This window comes from Culex quinquefasciatus, chromosome 3 (assembly GCF_015732765.1).
Source record: "Culex quinquefasciatus strain JHB chromosome 3, VPISU_Cqui_1.0_pri_paternal, whole genome shotgun sequence".
Taxonomy (NCBI): domain Eukaryota; kingdom Metazoa; phylum Arthropoda; class Insecta; order Diptera; family Culicidae; genus Culex; species Culex quinquefasciatus.
The window spans coordinates 74643727-74651747 of record NC_051863.1 but is presented as its reverse complement, the minus strand read 5'-3'; the positions used below and the strand labels follow the sequence as shown (position 1 = coordinate 74651747).

Below are 8021 nucleotides of genomic sequence, written 5' to 3'. Positions count from 1 at the left end.
CGCCAAACTTCAAATTTTGGCCGCAAACCTCGGTGTGCATCGCGTGGAGTTCGCGTCCACTTCTGGCCGAGCCTATGCTCTCATGCGAGGTATACCTACCAATAGGCTAAAATAAATAAGAGAACGTGCAGCACACCAAAACCGACCGGCAGAGAAATCGACTGACTCGAGACTCGAGAAGTATTTTCCATCCACGCGGTCGACTCACGAGGAAAACTTGTATGTCAGAAGACGCATTGGGCAATACCGGCTCAACCGTGCTCAGCTGTGAGCTACAGAGGAGAGAACATAAACCAGTTTGGAACATTCTTAGCCTCGGGTCTCGTGGGTAGAAACTTTTGAAGTTTCTCCGATTTGATGCGCCAGTCAAACGTGCAATTAGCATTTCACGCATTTACATTCCATATCTAGAGTTTTTTTAATATGTCCTATAAACATATGAAACACAATAGCTATTGGGACCTTTCAGAAAAAAAACTTTAGATATGCCTCTATGATAATTTTTCAACTTAAAAAACTTGGAAATAAAATTATATTTTTAAAATAATAAAAAAAGTGTAACTATTTTGTTAACATTTGCTTGTCACTCTTCCTGATTGTTATTTTTACTTTAATATTTCTATTGTTATTCGATCAACGTGATCATCTTTGATAACTCGTTTGCTCGCAATTGATTTTTAAAAATCCGCTTCGATCGTCCCTTTCAGAAGAACCCAAAAAGCCTTCCACTAAACCTTTTTTCGCTAGGACTCTCCCGGCATTGTCTATGTTATGTAAACAAAAATTGCATGAACGAAAAAATAATATCTCTATCAGCGCCAACGACCAACCGTAAATTCTACGGGTTGGTTTGTCGAATGAATTCGAATGCTCGTTCGCACCACGAGGGTCAATTGTGTGCAGTTTTTCATCGTGTAGCCCAGTACCGCCCCCGGCAACCAAGGGTTCATTCTTGGCTGCTTGTGGTCCTATGATAAGTGGTTATTTTGTTTGCCGCATGACCTTTGCCACTGATTAGCAGTAGTCGTTAGGCTCGACATTGATTTATGATTTTGCTTTATTTCTCAGCAAGCTGGAATATGTGATACTCACCAATGTGATGGAGCAATTATTTCAAGGCTTTTGTCAACGTAAGAAAAATAGCAGCAATTAACTACTGTGAGTCTAAGGAACACATGAAGACTTGACGTTGGTCGATGTTGCCAAGACATTTTCAAACAGGAATTCTTCGGTGTAAAAACAGATTGATTTCTCTATATTTTTATATCATTGGCTAGTCCATAAGATCTCATATTATTTGGGAAAGGAGTCTCATCACTCATCCAACTGATAGATTTAATCAAAAGAGTCGACCCTAACCTAGACAAAATACAGATATGCACCCAAAGTTAAAGAACGAGGGGATAGTCCTCACGAAAAGAAACGTGAGAAACGTGCTATTTTGCGAGAGTATAGTCCTCTCGCGTGTTCATTCGTTCATTGGAACAGTTCATCCTATTGAGTGGCTTATATGGACAAATGACCACCACTTAGTCACCGAACCATGGTGGCCCTTACGGCAAAGGCACGGTTCAATATGCCGAAGGTCTTGGATTCGAGTCTCGGTACCGGTACTTTTTTTTTGATAGATGAACTTTTTTGAAGATGAACCTATCAATAAAGTACTCTCGGTAATTTCGGGATTTATCCTCTCAGTCCGCACACAGTACCATTTTACTACCGAATCGTGCTCTTTATCCTCTCGTATGCCGATGTCCAGTTCTGGGTGTATGTATATTAGGGTGGGTACGGATTTTGAAAAGTTCTCAGATCAAGTTCTGGTGTGGTTCCCCTTGTAGGGCATACCCATAGGGACTTTCACGCCAGTGTCTTGCGAACCTTCGTGGTGAACGGACACTAGAGCTGCGGTATTTTTTTTTTCTACCTAAGCTCAGAGTTATTTCAAAACAAAATTCACAGTCTTTTTAAAGACTACCTGAGTTATTTTCCAAAATTCTAAACAGTCTTTTCAAGACTAACCCCGCCTGAAATTTTGTTGTATTTTACAAACGAAGCCATCTTTTAAGAGAACTTTGCTTGCAAAATGCGTCAAAACAAAGGTAAACGCAAATCTTCTGAAGATTTGGTCGTTACGTCGGTGAAGCGTTTGAACGCTAAACCGGCTAACGGAAACAGAAAAAGAAAACAGCCTCTTCTGAGGTCTGATTCTGATTCTGAATGTGAGGTCAATCCTCCAATTCCATTGACAAACAGTTTCGGTGTTTAACCGAAACTGATGACAAGGAACCTTCTCCTCGTACTGAGCCTTCTGCCGTCGAGAAACGAGTAAAGGCTCCGCCAATTGTTGTGACTTCCGTCTCCGATTTGGCCAGCTTTCGAACGCAACTGAAGAATTGCAAGGAAACTTGCAATTTGAAGGTTTCGTTCCAGCTTGGTCGAAGAGGAGAATGTCGCTTGTTGACGGAATCTTTACAAGATCACCAAACTTTTGTTGGTTATTTGAAAACCCACAAACACAATTTCTACACGTATGAGACCAAGAATGCTCGGCCATTCAAGGCGGTCTTGAAAGGTCTCTCCAACGACTTGTCGGTGGATGAGATCAAAAACGAACTTAAGGTGTTGCTTGGCTTTGCCCCATCCCAAGTAATACCAATGAAGAAAAAATCAAACGGGAATATTTCTCGCTTTGGTTTGACTTCACAATTTTATCTGATTCATTTCAACAGAAATGAAATCAACAATTTGAAACTTTTGGACAAAGTTCAGTTTTTGTTCCATGTACGGGTAAAGTGGGAGCATTTTAAGAAACATGGCGGTAATGGCCAGAATCTGACCCAGTGCCGGCGTTGCCAGGCATTCGGTCACGGTACTGATCATTGCGCCATGGTTCCAAAATGCATGGTTTGCGGGGATTCTTCTCACGACAAGGACAATTGTCCCGTGAAAGAAGTCACCCAATTTAAATGTGCAAATTGTGGTGGAAATCACAAATCAAATTTCTGGGATTGCCCCATCAGAAAAAGGTTTTGGATTCTCGTGCTAAGCATCAGCCGAAATCCAAACCGAAATTTTCTCAAAGTCAGGTTGTACCTGCATCTTTAAATCAAACGTTCGTGCTGTCTCACTCGAACAATGCTAGAAATACCCCTACCGTGGAAAAGTTAGGTAACAACAATGGCATTTCTTATGCTAACGTCGTTTCGGGTTCATCCACGAATTTTAAATCCTCTACCAATCTTTCTGAAATTGGGCAGGTACCTCAAACCTCATTTGAAAATGTTTCTGCTGGCAACGCTTTGGGATCTTCTGATCTCGGCGATGTTACGTTTGAAAAAATGACTTTTTTGCAAAACTCACTGTTTGGTTTGATTCAAACAATGAGTAATGCTACATCCATGATGGAAGCAATCCAGATTGGATTAAAATTTGCGAATGATGTTGTTCTTACCCTGAAGTTTAATCATGGATCTAAGTAATTCCATCAATATTATGAATTTTAATGCTCGCTCTTTAAAAGCGAAAGAAAATGAATTTTTCAACTTTTTACGAGTTCATAACGTGCATGTTGCTGTTATAACCGAAACATTTTTAAAAACTAACTTAATCCACCTATGTGGTTGGAGCCTTCCTCACAACAATGGCTGTACACAAGTTTCATCTATTTTTATATCCGGCTTCCAAAAAGTACATCGATATCACTTAAGTGGCCATGTCTCGAGACAGGGTTGCCAGATCTTCAATGTTTTGGACTCGTTGGAAAGGTCTTTTGATAACCTAACCAACGTTGGGTTGGATGGTGGATCCGGACATAGTTTACATACATTTAAGTGAGATCCGGCTTCAAAAAAGTACATCAATATCACTTAAGAGGCAGTATTTGTAGATTCTGCTCGGTTTGTTCTAGAGGTCGTATCGAGGTGCTCCGATTTGGATGAAACTTTCAGCGTTTGTTTGTCTATACATGAGATGAACTCATGTAAAATATGAGCCCTCTACGATAAAGGGAAGTGAGGTAAAACGGGCATTGAAGTTTGAGGTCCAAAAAACATGAAAAATCTTAAAATTGCTCGCATTTCCGTAAAACTTAATCAATTCTAACTCTCTTAGATGCATTCGAAAGGTCTTTCGAAGCCCTTCAAAATGTGCTATAGACATCCAGGATCGGTTTAACTTTTTCTCATAGCTTTTGCAAATTACTGTTTAAAATGGATTTTTTTAAAATCTTAATATCTTTTTGCAACAGCTTCCAACACCCATACTCCCATAGGTCAAAAGATAGGTAATTTCATGGACTAAAAGCTAACGGTATTAACTTTTTGGCCAATCGCAGTTTTTCTCATAGTTTTACGATTTTTCTAGAACAAACATTTTACAACGTTAGTTTTTGCCCTGTAGGCCAAGAAGACGGCTTTTTTTGTCTCAATTTTGTCATATTCGGAATCCTCGGTCAATTTCACTTAAGTTAGGAGTATTGGAAATGTAATTTTGATTCAAAAAATTATTTAATAAAACATTTTTGAAAAAAGGAATAGATCTTCTTTACCTTATGATCAATACGTCAAATGCTGTATCAAGTAGGCGAAAACTTGTTTTACCCCTAATCCGACAAAATTCTAAATAATATTTTAATTAATTCAAAATGGCATTTTTTCCTATCAAATTCTTAATTCCAACACCTCAATCTAATGTAAAATTTTCTGAGGATTCCGAATATGACAAAATTGAGACCAAAAAGTGTCGCTATGGAAACCTACAGGGCAAAAACCAACGTTGTAAAATGTTTGTTCTAGAAAAATCGTAAAACTATGGGAAAAACTGCGATTGGCCAAAAGTTAATACTGTAGGCTTATAGTCCATGAAATTCCTAACTTTTGACCTATGGGAGTATGGGTGTTGGAGGCTGTTGCAAAAGATATTAAGGTTTTAAAAATCCATTTTAAACAGTAATTTGCAAAAGCTATGAGAAAAAGTCAAACCAATCCTGGATGTTTATAGCACATTTTGAAGGGCTTCAAAAGACCTTTCGAATGCATCTAAGAGAGTTGGAATTGATGAAGTTTTACGGAAATGCGAGCAATTTTAAGATTTTTCATGTTTTTCGGACCTCAAACTTCAATGCCCGTTTTATCCCACTTCCCTTTGTCGTAGAGGGCTCATATTTGGCATGAGTTCATCTCATGTATAGACAAACAAATGCTGAAAGTTTCATCCAAATCGGAGCACCTCGATACGACCTGTTTCACATCGGTGAAAAACTCGCTCTTAAGTGGCCATATCTCGAGACAGGGCTGCCAGATCTTCAATGTTTTAGACTCGTTGGAAAGGTCTTTTGATAACCTAACCAACAATGGGTCGGATGGTGGATCCGGACATAGTTTACATACATTTAAGTGAGATCCGGCTTCAAAAAAGTACATCAATATAACTTAAGAGGCCATATCTCGAGACAGGGTTGCCAGATCTTCAATGTTTTGGACTCGTTGGAAAGGTCTTTTGATAACCTAACCAACAATGGGTCGGATGGTGGATCCGGACATAGTTTACATACATTTAAGTGAGATCCGGCTTCAAAAAAGTACATCAATATAACTTAAGAGGCCATATCTCGAGACAGGGTTGCCAGATCTTCAATGTTTTGGACTCGTTGGAAAGGTCTTTTGATAACCTAACCAACAATGGGTCGAATGGTGGATCCGGACATAGTTTACATACATTGAAGTGAGATCCGGCTTAAAAAAAGTATATCAATATCACTTAAGGGGCCATATCTCGAGACAGGGTTGCCAGATCTTCAATGTTTTAGACTCGTTGGAAAGGTCTTTGATAACCTAACCAACGTGTGGTCGTATAGTGGAGCCGGACATAGTTTACATACATTTAAGTGAGATCCGGCTTCAAAAAAGTACATCATTATCACTTAAGTGGCCATATCTCGAGACAGGGTTGCCAGATCTTCAATGTTTTGGAATCGTTGGAAAGGTCTTTTGATAACCTAACCAACGTTGGGTTGGATGGTGGATCCGGACATAGTTTACATACATTTAAGTGAGATCCGGCTTCAAAAAAGTACATCAATATCACTTAAGTGGCCATATCTCGAGACAGGGTTGCCAGATCTTCAATGTTTTGGACTCGTTGGAAAGGTCTTTTGATAACCTAACCAACAATGGGTCGGATGGTGGATCCGGACATAGTTTACATACATTTAAGTGAGATCCGGCTTCAAAAAAGTACATCAATATAACTTAAGAGGCCATATCTCGAGACAGGGTTGCCAGATCTTCAATGTTTTGGACTCGTTGGAAAGGTCTTTTGATAACCTAACCAACAATGGGTCGGATGGTGGATCCGGACATAGTTTACATACCTTTAAGTGAGATCCGGCTTCAAAATAGTACATCAATATCACTTAAGTGGCCATATCTCGAGACAGGGTTGCCAGATCTTCAATGTTTTGGACTCGTTGGAAAGGTCTTTTGATAATCTAACCAACAACAGGTCGGATAGTGGATACGGACATAGTTTACATACATTTAAGTGAGATCCGGCTTTAAAAAAGTACATCAATATCACTTAAGAGGCCATATCTCGAGACAGGGTTGCCAGATCTTCAATGTTTTAGACTCGTTGGAAAGGTATTTTGATAACCTAACCAACGTTGGGTTGGATGGTGGATCCGGACATAGTTTACATACATTTAAGTGAGATCCGGCTTCAAAATAGTACATCAATATCACTTAAGTGGCCATATCTCGAGACAGGGTCGCCAGATCTTCAATGTTTTGGACTCGTTGGAAAGGTCTTTTGATAATCTAACCAACGATGGGTCGGATGATGGACCCGGACATAGTTTACATACATTTAAGTGAGATCCGGCTTCAAAAAAGTACATCAATATCACTTAAGTGGCCATATCTCGAGACAGGGTTGCCAGATCTTCAATGTTTTGGACTCGTTGGAAAGGTCTTTTGATAACATATCCAACGATGGGTCGGATGATGGACCCGGACATAGTTTACATACAGTTAAGTGAGATCCAAATATATGTGAAAACACATTTTTATACATAACTTTTAAACTACTTATCGAAACTTCAATCTGTATAAAACTCGATCTATGGGACCCTAAGACAAGTCGAATGCAACAAGTTCGGATCAAATCGGTTCAGCCAGTGCCGAGAAACATGAGCTAGTTTGTTGGTCACATACATACATACACACACACATACACACACACATACACACACACATACACACACACATACACACAGACATTTGTTCAGTTTTCGATTCTGAGTCGATATGTATACATGAAGGTGGGTCTACGACGTTTTTATACGAAGTTCATTTTTAGAGCAGGATTATAGCCTTACCTCAGTGAGGAAGGCAAAACTGGCACTTATTTGAAAAGTGATCCAGATTATAAAGTTATAACTAATAACCGAATGAATCGAAATGGCGGTGGAGTTGCAATAGTTATCCACCGTAGTATGACTTATAGCACGTTACGTGACTTTAAGTTAAAAGTTATTGAAAGTTTGGGCATTGAACTTGAAACTTCTTTTGGGAAAATTATGATTGCAGCTGCATATTTGCCATTCCAATGCACTGGGGAAAATAAAAATTATTTCAAAGGGGATTTGAATAAACTTACTCGGCATAGATCTCGATTTTTGATCATCGGTGATTTTAATGCCAAACACCAATCTTGGAATAATTCAAAAGTAAATTCCAATGGTAAAATTCTGTTCAGAGATTGCACTTCTGGTCTTTATTCGGTTTTATACCCGAATGGGCCAACTTGCTTTTCTTCTGTTAGAAATCCATCTACTATTGATTTGGTGTTGACAAATCAAAGTCAGTATTGTGGTCCTTTAGTGACTCATGCTGATTTTGATTCTGATCATCTTCCAGTAACTTTTTCACTTTCTCATGAAGCAGTTACCAGACCCAATAGTTCTGTGTTTAATTACCACAAAGCTAATTGGGACAGGTATCAGCATCATATTGAGAATAATT

At 39.1% G+C, this 8021-nt stretch overlaps 1 protein-coding gene across 6 annotated transcripts in view; it reads left to right on the top strand.

The window, feature by feature from the left end:
• LOC6039215 (flotillin-2) overlaps nt 1–8021 on the top strand; it is a 284003-nt gene that overhangs the window by 191747 nt on the left and 84235 nt on the right. The window lies entirely within an intron of this gene.